This window comes from Macrobrachium rosenbergii, chromosome 9, assembly GCF_040412425.1.
Source record: "Macrobrachium rosenbergii isolate ZJJX-2024 chromosome 9, ASM4041242v1, whole genome shotgun sequence".
Taxonomy (NCBI): domain Eukaryota; kingdom Metazoa; phylum Arthropoda; class Malacostraca; order Decapoda; family Palaemonidae; genus Macrobrachium; species Macrobrachium rosenbergii.
In genome coordinates this window covers 38338844-38355799 of record NC_089749.1, presented here as the reverse complement: position 1 = coordinate 38355799, position 16956 = coordinate 38338844, and the positions used below count along the sequence as shown (strand labels likewise).

General features: G+C 42.8%; 1 protein-coding gene across 1 annotated transcript in view; it reads left to right on the top strand.

Annotated features, from left to right (window-relative positions):
* Positions 1-16956, top strand: part of Ufl1 (UFM1 specific ligase 1) — a 564283-nt gene that overhangs the window by 329399 nt on the left and 217928 nt on the right. The window lies entirely within an intron of this gene.

Genomic DNA, 16956 nt, shown 5'->3' with positions numbered 1-16956 from the left:
TATTATTTAAATAATTTTCCATGCATTGATGACAATATTAATTACACCATAAGATTTCTATAACTGTATGGTTTGTGAACAACATTAGCAGCTGGAGGTATTTACATAGCTCTGCAAGCACATTCTTTACTATCTTCATTCACCAGCACTGAGATATTCACATTTATTTATTAGTACTTTGTGAATTATTTTTTATTGCATGAAAATATATGTGAATTATTTTTTATTGCATGAAAATATACATAAATTTTTGCCAAACTAGCAAACTGTTGTTTGTTAGTTAGTGTTTTGGTTTCTAGTAATCAACAAACTGGTTTTGTCTATGTAATGTAAATTAAGTATCCCTTAGTTTTACCAGACCACTGAGCTGATTAACAGCTCTCCTAGGGCTGGCCTGAAGGATTAGACTTATTTTTACGTGGCTAAGAACCAATTGGTTACTTTGCAACGGGACCTACAGCTTATTGTGGAATCCGAACCACATTATAGCAAGAAATGAATTTCTATCACCAGAAATAAATTCCTCTAGATATTTTCATCTAATACTGCATATTATTTGCACCATTTATTAACATTATTGATTACTTTCTTGTGTAGTGCTCAAAAAAGAATTCTTGCATTCCTCCTTATCCTTGGTAAATTTTGTCTCAGGTTAACAGCCACATAAGATGCTTGTATTTCTGTATGTTTGATGGTTGGTCAGTGTTGGATGTAGTCTTTCACATGAATTGTATTTCCATACCTATATATAAGTAAGTAAGTATACCTTAGTTTAACCAGACCACTGAGCTGAAATAGTCGAGCCCTGGTATTTGTGGGGGATGCGCACCACAACCTCCCATGAATAGTTAAAATCCCCGAATACTTGACCCCCCCCTCTAAAAATGCTTATAACTGCCTATCTTGAAAGTTCAAACACCAAATGTATACCTTAAACTATCATCCTACATCAAATATACCTTAAACTGTTAACCTTTTACTACATTAATCTTTGAAATGATATATTATTAATATAATTTCAGAGTCATCTTAAACATTACCCTTAAAAATATACGTACGTATACTATACTGATCACAGCTACGTGTGACACTATAATCCAGTTTCCCCTATGTAATTAGGCACGCACATTTTCTTTCATACAGTTACTGTTCAAGCTGTCCCATTTTCTATTACAGGGGAAACATTGGTATGTATGTAATTCACAGAGAGAGAGAGAGAGAGAACAAAAATACAGATGCACATTAAAAATACAGTAGTTAGTAAGAAGATTACGTAAATCTTACGGTTACTCACTGGTGATAAATGTTGATTATAGATGATGATGATGAAGAATTAGCTGTGCAGTCTGATGCATGACAATGAAGATATGAATGCACAGCAAAGCAGAGGAGCTACATCTCCTCTGAGGGCACCTCTTCCCCTTCTTCAGGAGGCACTTCATCAGGGGTTTTGGCAGGCACTTCTTCAGGCGCTTGGCAGGGCACTTCTTGTGGTGCTTGGGGAGGCACTACTTCAGGTGCTTGGGGAGGTACTTTTTCAGTCACATCTTCAGGGGTTTGGGGAGAATTTGGAGGGTCCTCCTTCATACATTTGATGAACATAGTGATAGGCAGCTGCTGTCACTGCTGCTTCATCTGATGAGGGCTGGATTATAGGGCGTCAATGCCGCATCAAGAGCATTTGAAAACTTTAAAGAGCACTCTATAAAAGGATCCCATAATGTAGCTGCATCCTGCTCCTCCTCTTAAGTTGCACTTGGTTCTGCAGGATCTTAAATGCAAACACAGGCTCTCATCCTCCTCCTCCTCCTCCTCCCTGGAACCTGGTGTGCCTTCTTCCTCATTGGCAGACTTTGTCAGCTCTTCCAAATCCTGGTCCATTGGTGGGTCAGAGTGGGCATCAATGAGGGTGCCAACTTCATCCAGGGGTGATGTCACCGAAGCATTCTCCACCAAGAATCCTCGCCAACTGGACTGCCTTATCATGGCTGAATGTTGAATTTCTAAAGGAGAGAAGCCCTTATAATGTCATGAACTGCACTTGGTTCTTTAGGATCTCAAATGCAGAAATGAGTGGTACTGGAATGACTGACAGCAGTTGTGACAAACAAAAGAGGAGGGAACTTAACAAAACAATCAAATGATCTTAAAATTAACTACAAAACACTTTGCTCGAGGCCAATGCGGCTTACTGTAGCTTCAAAACTATGTGAAGAGTGCTAGTTACTTAACTGCAGAACCATACTGCAGTAGAGTAGATCCCTTAACTGATTTCAGGAAAACAGAAATAACAGGACCAATATCAGTTTCCTCCTAAACTGTAAGATTCACAAAATAAACAAAATCATGAAAACAAAGTAAAAACCATAACAGTACCAATGAAAATAAGATCCCCAAAGGCTAAGAGAAGTGAGTGACAAAAATAAAGCATAATAAGGCCATGATAATAAGCGAATGGGCTCGAGGGGGAAGCTCGTAAAAATGAAGCCAATAAAAAGCGAATGGGCCCGAGGGGTAGCTCATAAACGCCAAACATCACTCCCGTAATGAAGCCATGATAAAAGGCGACTGGCCTTGGGTAGCTCTTTAAACGCTAAACATCACTTCCGTAATAAAAATCACTCTCGAATGAAGCCATGATAAAAAGCTAATGGGCCCGAGGGGTAGCTCGTAGCCCAAACGCTAAACAGCACTTCTTTAAATGGGTACAGAACAAACAAAAATTAATCAAACCCACTAAAGTTAGGATCATTACTGGTAAAACATCCCAAATAAAAAGGGATACAAATAAAAACACAAAACAAAAATGCCGATCCAATACCAAGAGAGGTCAAGAGATGACGAAGAGGAGATCGAGACGGGAACTATAAATTCCTTTAATTATTAAACTAAAGGAAAATAAGAAGCCTCAATCGCCTAAAAAACAACAAAACACTGGTACTCAAGTAATTGAAGAAGAACCTTTAATGCCATTAGAGCACAAAATAAGGATCACAACGAAATGATAAAATGGAATGCGGCTAGTGTTGCCTTGTATACAGTCCGCGACATGGGCTTGTATCGCACCTCTCTCGTTGGGACTTTTGACATTGGGAATCTCTAGGATAAGGTTCCGGTTTTGTAGTTCAATACACACTCCATCTAGTGGAGCTCGCTCTGGGGGTAGTAACTCCAGCATTTCATTTAGCTTTCTCTGGTATCTAGCAACGGAATTACAGAAATAAGTGCTGAATGGACTATTTCACCGGGTGACACGGGCCCCTCTCAGAAATAGATTTTTCCTTTGTCAAAATCCTTTTATTATACAAAATGATATACATTATGTACTAGTGAGTTCAGGCTCTGGGTGGTGAAAGCACATGAAATGATCATTTACATAAATAACATTTAAACCCAAATGAATGAATCATTAAATAATTTATATTAGTCAACAGACAGAACAATAAACATTTATAAATGAAAATAAATGCTTAACAGCAGCTATCAAAAATCAATAGACATCAATTTCAAAATATAAATGCAAACAGCAAATCATTTCCAGAGCCATACACTTGCTCTACACCATTAAATAATATAAAATAAATAATCGCTATAATAACCAAAATAACACATGCTCAATTAAATAAATAAGAAACTCAAAAATAGGCAGCATAACAATAACAATGACACATATCACCAAAGCAGCATAAAATAAAAACACTGACAAATTCCGAAGAATTGTCGAGGCAGTCTTTTACCACCCACCAGGATAAAGATAACCAGACGTAATCGGTTGAACCATCAAAAACAACAATTAGCTCTCAAAATGGGAACACATCCTCAACACACATGAATTCTCCGACTCGTCGAGACATTCTTTTACCGTCGAAATATCGTCTTGCTGCTACTGAAGAAATCAAAACACACGGACGTAGAGGTCCTCATCCTCCCACCTAAGTAAACAGGTCCATCACACCTGTCACCCAACAAAGTGACTTCCCACTGCTCTGTCAAAACATGCTGCTGCTGCCTTCTTGGCTGAGTGTCACCAAGGAACCAATCTGTCTGCCACCCAAAACCTGACTAATGCTATCAACCACCCCGTGACAGATGTCATCTCACCACCAAGAAAAAAACACAAGAGGGCAGGTGAAACAAGGAAACAACCAGAACAAGATTGTTCTACCAAAATAACCATTACACCTCACAATAATCATGCACAGACTCTGGTCACAACTTCTTCCAGCATACGTTCATGGTCTCCTGATTCATATCCTTCAACGGTCGATCGATAACGGACAAATGTGGCAATCTTGAATTTACACCAATACACTTTCAGTGTAAATTCCCTGTTAGTGTCCATTGCATTCACAAGATGCTCGAGGGAATTCCGGGTGTAGAGTGCTTTGAAGGCACAGATCACGCCCCGGTCCATAGGCTGGAGGAGAGAGGTGGTGTTGGCAGGGAGGAACTCGAACTGGACTCCCTGGTAATAAAGATTGAGAGGGTAGCCACCAGCATTATCCATACTCAACAACACCTTGAACTCCATGCCCAAGTCATTCAGGTATTGCCTAACTTGAGGGATGAAGCTCAGGATGAATCAGTTAGATGTAAGGGCTTTGTTGATGAAGCTCTGAATGAACCAGTTATATGTAAGGGCTTTGGCAAACCAGGCCTTGGGGTTGTGCATCCAAAAAATAAGCAGCAACCCCTTCTTCTTATTCTTGAGGGCCCTGGGGTTTGCAGCCTTGTAAATGAGGCCTGGTTTCAGCATGAAGCCAGCCACATTTCCACACATTATGAGGGTAACCCTATCCTTCTGGGCCTTGAATCTGGGGGCTTTGGCTTCATCCTGCATGAGGTGTGTCCTGGATGGCATCTTCTTCCAGAACAGGCCAGTCTCGTCCATATTGAACACTGTTCTGGTTGGTAGCCCGTCTCCTTTAAAATTTTCTTGAAGGTCTCCGGATATTTTGCGGCCACTTCCACATCTGCAGATGCTGCTTCCCCATGCAGAGAAACATTCTTCAGTTGGAACCGCCTCTGAAACTGGTGGAACTGCCCCTTGCTGGCCTGAAAACCTTGAGGAGCTGATGATGGTCCTGCTTGTGGCTCTTCCTCCTCCTCCTCTTCTTCCCAGGGTTCGTCGAAGCCTGAGAATTCTAATTCTCCTGTATCATCGCCTTCTTGTGCCTGTATGTTGCCGACTTCCGTAGCAGTCAAAAACTGCTGGTACAGTTGCCTTGATTCGTTGTGAATGATGTTGGAGTTGAGAGGGACGTTCTTCTTACGGCAGTCCTTTATCCAAAATGCCAGTGCAGATTCCATCTTAACTGTTTTTGCACTACCGATGAAGCTCATGTTTACAGCCTTTCATATCTCTACCTCTTTCTTCTTGATGTACCTCACGGTACTTTCATTCAAGTTAAAATGGCAGGCTACCGTGGCATAACTCTCGCCTTCCTTCAACAAATCCAGAAGTTTTACCTTCCCTTTGAGCCTCATGACCTTTTTCTTTTGTTTAGGCTCTTTGCCAGAAGCCTTAGAAGGAGCAGGGCATTTAGGAAGCATCTTAGGGCACGATTGACAGAGATCCACAAAGATTTAAAATGAAACACAAAGATACACGATTACACTAATTAGAAGATGCTACGTACTACGCAGTGAACTGGCTGAGATGCGATGATGCGGGCTCCCTCAATCCCATCTCCACAATACTAAGTCTCGAGAGTCTAGCCAATCGGCACCAAGGAAAATGAATGGCGCCCCTGGATTAGCTGCTTTGAGTGTAGAGTATCATTGCACCTGGGTGTATCAAATTCCCAATTTGCATTTTCCTTCTCCAGATTTCTCTTCGGATCGCTGGCTTCGTTAGAACATTTGTTAAGAAAAAAAAATTTTTTTTATTCAAATTTGCTGTGTTTACAATAATATATTACAGTCGTGCAATATTTGAAAATTAGTAAATCTTTTTTCATATTAAAAAATGTATTTACAGTAGTCACGAAAATATACTGTATACCGCAACAGATGTAAACATAACCCTAGTACGTGCTATGCCCGTCACTCTACAAACTACAACCTACATATTTAAGATATGCATTACTACGTATCATCCTAAAACAATTTAATATTTCAAAATCATCTTACAACACAACAAAATACCTATAAAATATACAGTATGTGCAGAGTATCAGTGTTATGTGCAATACAGTATGTACTGTGTATACCTATGTATGTATGTATGTGTACATTACTGATATAGACAAATGACCCAAGATCTCTACCCAGGAGCGCATCTCTCGGTTGTGTGTGTTTTGTGTAAAGAACTACGGACTAATCATATTTTTTGGAATCGTGCCCTAAGATGCCTCCTAAACGCCCTGCTTCTTCTAAGGCTTCTGGCAAAGAGCCTAAGTGCTAGAGGAAGTTATAGTTAATGACCAATGAGGAGAAAGTAGACATAATTATGTTAAGAGAGGGCAAAAGTCACGGGGAAGTAGCAGCCCTTTGTGGCGTGACAGATAGTGCAGTTTCTTTCATAGAGAAGGAATATGAAGAGGGTAGAAGCCTTTTGATGGCCTTTGGTGAAGAGCTCTTCGCCCTTTTCATGAACTCTCTGTCCCCCAGACAGAGCAGGATTTTGAAGAATTTCAAGACCTGTACAAAATTCTCAGGAAAGCCAAGGAGCTGTAGACAATGATAGAGGCATGGGAGCATTCTGAGGAAAGCTCTGGTAATTTTTCAAATGGCCTTAAAGATCTCCTGAAGCCCTATCATACCATGTTTGTGGAAATGTACAAGTACCTCAACATGATGCAGACTCCTGAAACCCCTGACAAAGTGCCTTCTGAAGAAGGGTATTTAATATTACTATACTACTGTATTATTATTTTAATCTTATTACTACAATGTACTGTAGTATTATTTAATGCTATTACAGTACAGGAAACAATATGAAAATACAGAATATTGCTCTACAAAAAAAAAAAAAAAAATTGGCAAATAGGTGCGTTTCTTGCGAATAATTTATAGATATGTTCCATAGAAAAATCCTCGAATAGGAGTTTCCTGCGAATAATTTATAGATAGGTTCCACAGAAAAAATCCGCAAATTGGTGAGTCCGTGAATTGCAAGACCATGAATAGCAACAGTTGACTGTATATTATTGGCATACTAGAGGAATAATTCCATATGGTAGTGCTCACAGCAACCTTTATCTTTCGGTAACCGTACAGAAATTTTAACAGTAGTGTAATTACAGTAGTAATGACATTTAGGATAGCATAATATTCATTTTTCATTGAAAATTCATTATCATTTTGGTGAAAAATTACACAATTTTGGATTACATACAACTGCTTAGAACAATTCAGTCATACAAATGATAATTATGTACAATAATTATTGTATTGGTGTTAGAGGTTGTTTGTTATTGGTGATGAAACATGAAAAAAAAAAAATCTTTTCCCTTTTAGGCGACATGTAGGAAAAACATGATATAGAATCAGCTTTGGTATTTTGTTTATTTTGAATTTCTAAGGTTACAGTAAGTAAAACATCATTTGTAATAACATCATCTTTACATAACCAAAAGCTAGCCTATCCACAAATGGTATTCTAATTTAGCAGTCGTCTTATACTACAGATATGAGGTAAATTCATGAAAATTTTCCATAATTTTTGACCTCGTCTTATCTAAAGGTGGTCTTATTCACGGAAACATACGGCACACACAGTGGACCCCCACTTTTATGTGCTTCACTTTGTTGTGGATTTTTGTGAACATATCTTTCAATTTTACATGGGAAGTTTCACCAGTTCGCGAATTTTTATGTGGACCGTATCTAAAATGATTACTAATTCACTTTTTTTCATAGGGCAACACTGTGTATTCACTAATTGCTATATTTTTTTTATTAAAGGATATGTGTACTGAGAGAGAGGGAGAAACTGAGGTGTGTACATCAAGGTTTAAGCACAGTATAAATGGATTCTGTAAGAAATAACATTTTACTCATATTTTGCTGTGTTTCCTCATTAAAGGATATATATACTGAGAGAGAGAGAGAGAGAGAGAGAGAGAGAGAGAGAGAGAGAGAGAGAGAGAGAGAGAGAGAGAGAGAGAGAGAGAGAGACTGTGGTGTTTACATCAAAGTCCAAGCACATTATAAATGGATTCTGCAAGTGAAATAATGTTTTATTGATATTTTGCTGTGTTTTTTTCATTAAAGGATATATGTACTGAGAGAGAGAGAGAGAGAGAGAGAGAGAGAGAGAGAGAGAGAGAGAGAGAGAGAGAGAGAGGTTGACATCGTAGTCTAAGTACAGTATAAATGGATTCTGTAAGTGAAATAACATTTTATTGATATTTTGTGGTTTTCTCATTAAAGGATATATATACAGTCAGTCCCCGGTTTACGACGGTTCCGGCTTATGACGTTCCGAGGTTACAACGCTTTTCAAATATATTCATCAGAAATGATTTCCCATTTCGACGCATGTTCCGGGGTTACGACGCGGTCGTGACGCCGATCCGGACGGAAGAAATATGGCCCCAAACGGCAGAATAATCATAATTTGAAGGTTTTGATGTAAAACTCAATAATAATGCAGTTTACATCGTTTTCAATGCACCCAGAGCATTAAAAGTAAGGTTTTTTATGATTTTTGACGATTTTCGACGATTTTCCGGCTTACGGCGATTTTCGGTTTACGACGCGGCGTAAGAACGGAACCCCCGTCGTAAACCGGGGACCGCCTGTACTGAGAGAGAGAGAGGGAGAGAACTGAGGGTTTTATAATGTACTGTACATTGAATTCTGAGCACATTAACTAGCTGGGGACGAGACTTGGCTGGCACAGTTAAACTAAAGCTGGGAAAAGACTAAGAATGTTGAGTGTTGCTTAGGTATGAAATTTGGATTTGAAAAAGAGAGAATGACAGAAAAAAATTCTTTAATAAATTTATGGGAGATGGTGAGGACTAACCACAAAACTATGTAGGTCAAGTAGGATGTAAACCAAGAACTTACTGTACTAAGTCTTTTCTGGGCTCGACCTGTGTCACCCAGTGAAATGGTTCCAATAGCACACATTTGTAGGTATAACTATTGCTAAATATACCAGAGAAAAAGCTATCCACAATGCCGGGGTTACTACCCCCGGATCGAGCACCATAATGGTGTCGGTATGCACTAGGGGTGAGTGGACACCACTATCACAGGTCTTCATCCTATAGATCTCTCTATTCTCAAAGCCCCAAATTTGGGTGTGCCGTACCAAGGATTGCCTCCCGCTCACCCACTAGGTGCCCACGCGACCGCCATTTTCATTCCAATTTTAGCACAAGCTACATGATCATGTAAACATTTTGCTTTGTTATTGTGTTCTGTTTTTTGGCAGCTCATCGTGTCTTCCACCGAGAGTTTCCAACCATCTAAGTTGAGTACTATTTCTGATTGGTTTGTTTAACGCAAGAGGCATTGTAATTATGAATTGTACGTAAATATTGTTTACCAGTGTAAACAGTTCTGTTACGCAGCCGAGCGTGGGCTGTATGTGTGCCTCTTTCCCGTTTTCGACCTTCAATCTCAACTTTTCTATTAAAAGAACGAATTCTCCTAGTTTTTATCTATACTCCATTCAGTTTGGAGCTTAATTGGAGAATTTACCATGTCGCTGGTAGGAGATGAGGAACCGGGTATCATGGCAGAACTAGGCTCACCCTTTTCTGATAATAGAATTTGAGTCTTTTTATCGGTCTCCTTCCTCCACCAGCGAGCTGGTACCTTCTCGATGGTGTAAATTATTTGATCATGATGATAGCTGATATGTACAAGGATGGATGACATGTCCATTCTTGGATTAATTTATGCATGTGATTCTGTGTCAGGGGAGGCCATTTTGGTACCTAACGTTACCAATATAACCCATGTTTCCTGGACCTTCTCTGCCGCCGAGTCAATTATGTATTTATGTATGCATTTATATATGTTTAATCCTAGGCTAGCCCACTTCACGAATGGTTGACTTATATATTTTGGTTATTCATATACTAGGTAGTTTTATTTCTAATATAAGGTAGTTATCTAGCCTAACCTACCGAGGCTAGGCATGACAGTGCTCTTACACGATGTTCAGGCTACCTAGCTCTCCTGACCAGGCCGTCTTACGGTTTTGGGGGGGGAAAGTTAGGCTAGTGAGGGAGTTCCCCTGTTCACACTTAGCCCACCTGACCAGGCTGTTAGGTTTTTGGAAGGTGAGGTTAGGCTAGTGAGCAAGTTCCTCATTCACATTTAGCCCACCTGGCCAGGCCGTTAGGTTTTTGGAAGGTAAGGTTAGATTAGTGAGAGGGCTCCTCACTTCATATTTTGCCACCTGACCAAGCTATCTCAGTTTTGGGGAGTGTGGCTGAGTTAGGACGTAGGTCCTTCTCTCCCCACACCAGTGGCATTAATCCTGGCCTTCCTGACCAGGCCAAGAAGCTTTGGTGTTTGGAGGGTAGGCTAGGATCAGTTAACTCCGTATTTTCGTGTATGTAGCCTAGTCCCCACTTTTTTACCTTAACGATTAGAATTTGGCGACGTTGCCTGAGCGACATCCTCGTAAGAGGAAAGCCGTTCGCTTGCGTTCGGCACCCCCGTAAGGAGGTTATAGTCGGCTTCCGGAGGGTGCTACCCACCTGACAGGTCGCTATTCGCCAGGTTTCCGCCACTCAACTACCTTTCCCCTCCGGGCGGTGTTTCGTTAGCTCGCTTCTAATTGCTTTTAGTAGTTAGTAGCTGGAGCGTCGAACATTGTCCCGTGGATGCATAATAACAGTTACGATATGTTAGAATTCACTTCTCTGCCTGGCTAGTCTGATCTTTCGTTGTTTTTTGTTCAGTTAACCACTCCGGTGGATATGGGTCACGGTTGTTTGGCGGTTTCCATTATATGGTTTATTATGAGACACAATGAGATTTCAGTGACTAATCACGCCCATGGATGCATTTTACGAGAAGGGGCTAGTCTGATCTTTCGTTGTTTTTTGTTCAGTTAACCACTCCGGTGGATATGGGTCACGGTTGTTTGGCGGTTTCCATTATATGGTTTCCGCCCTGGGCGTTTGAGAAGGGGCTATATGCGACCCCCCTACTCCGCCGATCCCATATTATGAGACACAATGAGATTTCAGTGACTAATCACGGCGGAGTATCATAGAGTACCTGTTTATAACATACATATAGTAGTTAACCATTCGGTAGTATAATCTATGTTTTTAGACTTTTGCTGCCGGACTCAGTTCCGGCGGGTTTTGCCTTGTTGATTCGCATGTATCATCACCCATAATCTATGTTAAGGTAAACTGTGGCCTCCGGACTTAGTCCGGCGGGTCTTGCCTTAATGATACTCATGTACCATCATTCCACTTACAGATGGTACGTTGTCAGGAGCCAGGGTGCTCGGCCGTTCTCCAGCAACCCTGCGGACATGAGGTGTGCTGCTCGCACTCCAGCTATGCAGTGCATGTTGGGGACCTGACCATTTGGCACCCGGACGGCTGTGAAATTTGTTACGCTCTTTACGAGCTAGTGTCCGATGAGTCGGTAAGTGATAGGAGACTGCTAACCTTTAGTCTCCTTTTTGATATTGATGGCTCATATGGATATATACGAAAATTGGGAGAATATTTTCAGTAAGTCCTACCTTCTCTTCCAGTCTAACCCAGCAATCCGTGCCTCTTCACTGTCAGCCCTGAAGACCTGGTTCGGCGGATTTGGGAGGAACGTTGCGTCTGGCAACCCCTACATGCTGTCGGAGGAGATTTGTAATCTCCTCTATCCAGGTGCCCGGATCTCTGCCGCATTACCGAGGGAGTTGGCTGCCCCACTCATCGAGAAGATCCGGCAAGAGACGCAGCCCTCCCAAGACGACAACCTGTGCGGAGAGGTGGCGGCTATCAACATCCACCTGGAACCCATGAGCGTGGATGACCAACAGGTAGAAGGTAGGGTGGTAAGTGAGGCAGGTGAGGTTAGTTTAGATAGAACCCTATTTAGTTCACCTTCTTCTTCTTCCTCTTCCTTCCAGGGATTTACAAAGTCAGCTAACCTTGGGGACAGATCTTGGTCTGTTATGCCCAAGGTGAAATCTCTGAAAAAGGACTTACCAAAGTCCTCTCGACCTCAAAGGTCTAATCCGCCAGCTCCCTCTAGGTCGTCACTGGCTCCCAAACCGGTGACGTCCTCAAGTAAGGCTACTCCCTCTTCTAAGGGGTCGAGGTCCAGAGATTCAAAGGTTAAGCCCCCACAGCCTAGCTTTGACTCTGAGGCCTTTGTCGAACTGCTGATGCAGAGAATTGACTCCAAGGTAGAAGCTAGGCTACAGGATCTTTCGACTCAGCTTGTCACAAGCTTGCAGACCTCCGGAGAGTCAGTGCTGTCATTGGCACAAAAGGTGCAGGCCCAGGAAAGCTTGCTCTCCGGATTCATCCGATCCGGAGCAGCACAACAATCACATGTTGTCCCGGATGCCTCCAAACTGCCCCCCTTTGATAAGGGAAACCCGTGGCGGCTGGCCTTGCATGCTCCCCTGCATAATGGCACACTGACCATTGAGGGTTTGGCCACTCATCGTCTGGAAGAACTGGAGTTCTTTCCAGCCGACCTAGTGCCTCCCTATCCAGGCTTTGCCAGGTTAACTGAGGAAGCCTGGATTAGGTCTGATAAGGTCCCTAAGGAAACAGTCATCTTTCCCAGGGACCAAGCTCAATCCACCCTAATGCGCGCTCTCACCGACTGGGAGTGCGAGAACACGAAACTTACTCCCTTTAAGGGAAGTTTCACATTGTTCTCCGTAGGTGACGCCATCTCTTCCCCCTGCACTACTAAGATTGCAGAGCTGACCCTCCAGGCTGGGATAGATGGCAAGCCTATGCCTCAACTCCAGGAGACAGATCCTACTTCCCTTCTCTTCCCCGGAGATTCGGAGTGTTGGTTGGGAGCTCCGGCAACTTTTACGGTGGGGAAACTCGATCCCGAGTGTGCCTCCACCCTGTTCAGCGAGCAACTTCCCAGAATTCCGGAGGCTCTGCTCAAGGCGGAGTTTGAGGCTAAGTGCAGGTTGAGTCGCTCCCTGCATTCCGTCACCATCTCAGAGGTAACGGCATTAGCTTATAATGATGAACCTCTGTTTCAGGTCCTCACGAAGTTGTTATTGGCATCCTTCCAATCGGACCTTTATGACTTTGTGGTTGCGAGACAGAACTGCCGGAAACACATCTTCGCAGATGCCACCATCAGGCATGAGCCCAATAGACTCATGAAGAGCTCTATCTGGGGACCTAACCTCTTCCCAGAGCGAACCAGAGCGAACCAGAGTCTTCGCTCTCGCTGGGGCCTTCCTTTCAAAAGGAAGTTCTCTGAGACCTCCGGACCTCAACCTAAGGAAAGGAAAAGGTTCAGGAGATTCCAGGGCTATAAGAAACCTCAGGCTCAAACAGTGCTTCAGGCGGTACCGGTCTCACAGATCGGCCAGCCTTCTACATCCAAGTCACAACCTCAGCAGCAGTTCGTACTGATGCAGCCGGCTCAGCAAGCTTCTGCTCCGCCAGCCTTCGTGACGTCCCCAGCTTTCAACGCCTCGTTTGAAAGCCAAGGGGCGTTTCGGGGCTACAATAGGCATGCGAGGGGAAACAGGGCTAGAGCCGCCTACAGAGGTAGAGCAGCATCCAGACCTCTCTCACGTGGAAGAGGAGGCCGTGGAAGCAGAGGAAGTAAGGCCTCTCCCAATCAGTGAGACCCCACAGGTAGGCGGGAGATTATATCTCTTCAGGGACCATTGGACCTTCAGCCCATGGGCCCACAGCATAATCTCCAAAGGTCTGGGATGGAGCTGGGGCAAGGGGCCTCCTCCGCCAGTCAGATTCCATCAACATCCATCCAAAGACTTACTGGACTTCGCAAAAGAACTTCTGCAAAAGAAGGCAATAAAGAAAGTCAGACGCTTGAAATTTCAAGGCCATCTGTTGAGTGTCCCGAAAAAAGACTCAGACAAGCAAAGAGTAATTCTGGACCTGTCTCGTCTCAGCTTATACATTCAATGCGACAAGTTTCGCATGCTTACAGTCTCGCAGGTACGAACCCTACTTCCCCGTGGGGCAGTCACCACCTCTATAGATCTTTCAGACGCATATTATCACGTCCCGATTGTGAGAAACTTCTCCCCTTACCTAGGGTTCAGACTAGGAAAACAAGCATACTCGTTCAGAGTCATGCCATTCGGGCTCAACGTGCGCCAGAATCTTTACCAAACTGGCAGAGACAGTAGTCCAAGAGCTACGGGCCCAAGGGATTATGCTGGCATATATCTGGACGATTGGATAATTTGGGCATCCAACGCCAAGGAATGTCGAAAAGCAACTTTCACAGTAATCAACTTCTTTGAATACTTGGGTTTCCAAATAAACAGGAAGAAATCCCGTCTAGTTCCGGCGGCTCAATTTCAGTGGTTGGGAATCCAGTGGAACGTAAACACACACAAACTGTCACTTCCGCCAGCCAAAAGGAAGGAAATAGCCAAAGCTACCAGACAGTTCCTCAAAAACAAAAGAGCCTCTCGTCGTACCCAGGAAAGAGTTCTAGGCTCTCTTCAGTTCGCTTTAGTAACAGACTTGCTGCTAAAAGCCAAACTGAAGGATATAAACAGGGTATGGCGGAAACGAGCCAACAGCAGAAACAGAGACAAGCTGTCTCTGATTCCGCAGATATTGAGGAAGAGGCTTCGACCATGGTCGACAGTCAAGAGTTTGGCAAGGTCAGTGCCTCTTCAATTTCCCCTCCATCGCTAGTGATCCATACGGATGCTTCCCTAAGCGGATGGGGAGGATACTCCTAACACAAGAAAGTTCAGGGAACATGGTCGACAGTATTCCGCCAGTTCCATATCAACATTCTAGAGGCAATGGCAGTATTTCTAACATTAAAGAAACTGCGTCCAGCCAGACAGATTCACATCAGACTGGTGCTGGACAGTGCAGTAGTGGTGCATTGCCTAAACAGAGGGGGCTCCAAGTCGAGCCATATCAATCAAGTATTGATTGCAATTTTCTCTCTGGCAAGGAAACATCTTTGGCACCTGTCAGCTACCCACCTGGCAGGTGTTCGGAATGTCATTGCAGATTCACTGTCCAGGACAACCCCGCTGGAGTCAGAATGGTCCTAGGACAGGACGTCGTTCGAGTGGATTTGTCTTCAGGTACCGGGTCTCCAGGTAGCGCTGTTTGCCACAGATAGCAACCACAAGCTTCCGTGTTACGTTGCTCCCAATCTAGATCCTCTAGCTCATTCCACAGATGTGATGTCAATCGACTGGAACAGATGGCAAAGGATCTATCTGTTTCCACCAATAAACCTGTTGATGAAAGTTTTACACAAACTCAGATCATTCAAAGGTCAAGTAGCACTTGTGGCACCCAACTGGCCGAAGAGCAGTTGGTTTCCTTTACTGCTAGAGTTGAAGCTCCGGCACAAACAGATCCCCAATCCAAGATTGACACAAGTAGTGCAAACTCGGACTGTGTCAGCTTCCTCAAGAATTCTGAATGCCCTAGCTTTATGGACTTCATGAAATTTGCAGCGCAGAAAGACGCTAACATTGACCCTCTTAATACACTGTTCATAGAATCAGATAAGAGGGAATCTACTCTCAGACAGTATGACTCAGCAGTTAAAAAGTTAGCATTATTTTTGCGGGAATCTGAAGCTCATGAAATGACCACGAACCTAGCGATCTCTTTCTTCAGATCATTATTTGAGAAAGGATTGGCCACTAGTACTATTACTACAACAAAATCTGCTTTAAGAAAAATATTTTTACATGGCTTTAATATTAACCTTACAGACTCATATTTTTCGTCAATTCCTAAAGCATGCGCTCGTCTTAGACCAGCAACCCGTCCACACACGGTTTCCTGGTACTTAAATTGGCATCAGACACTGGTAACGAATTATGTTCATACCTGAGTCTGTTAAGGAAAACGTTATTCCTAGTAAGTCTAGCCTCAGGAGCTAGAATTTCTGAACTGTCTGCTCTTTCTAGAGAGCCGGATCATGTTGATTTCCTCCCGTCAGGTGAAGTTCTGTTGTCTCCGGACCTCAGTTTTCCAGCATAGAATGAGGATCCACAAAACAGATGGTCTCCTTGGAAGATTATTCCCCTTCCACAGGATCTGTCTTTATGTCCAGTCAATACTTTAAAAGCTTATTTAAATAGAACTTCTAATAGAATTTCAGGCCCTCTTTTTGTTAGGGAAAATGGAGGTACCATTTCCTTAAAGGCCATCAGGCAACAAATTCTTTATTTTATTAAACAGGCAAACCAGTTCAGTACCTCGGTACATGATATTCAAGCGGTGGCCACCTCAGCTAACTATTTCCATAATATGAATTTTGATGACCTTAAAAAGTATACGGGCTGGAAATCACCAACAGTATTTAAACGCCACTATCTTAAGTCCCTAGAGGCTCTTAAATATTCCACAGTAGCTGCAGGAAGTATTGTTCCTCCTGGTCCAGCTCAAGACTAGTGTATGTAACTTCTTTGTCCTTTTGGTTTGTAATTCTCGTTTACCTATTGGTATATTCTTTAGCCTACCTGCCTCGCTTGCTTGCCCTGCTTCTAGCCTTTAGGTCAGGCCTGCTTCACAGCCTGACTCCTATCCGTACCGTGGATATCCTGTTTTCAATCATAACTTGTTAGCCTTAAGTGCCTTGGTATTGGTTATTTTATAATTTCAGACTGTGTGCCTTATAGTTTTGATTATGTTGTTGATCTTATAATTTGGGAGTATTAAAACACAAAAAATTTTTCTCTTAGTTTTATTTAGCTCCATTAAGGTAATCTTTGGGGCGTACCACCAAGCTCTTGTATGGCTGATTCTCTGTTACTATTTCACTGGGTGACACAGGTCGAGCCCAGAAAAGGGATTT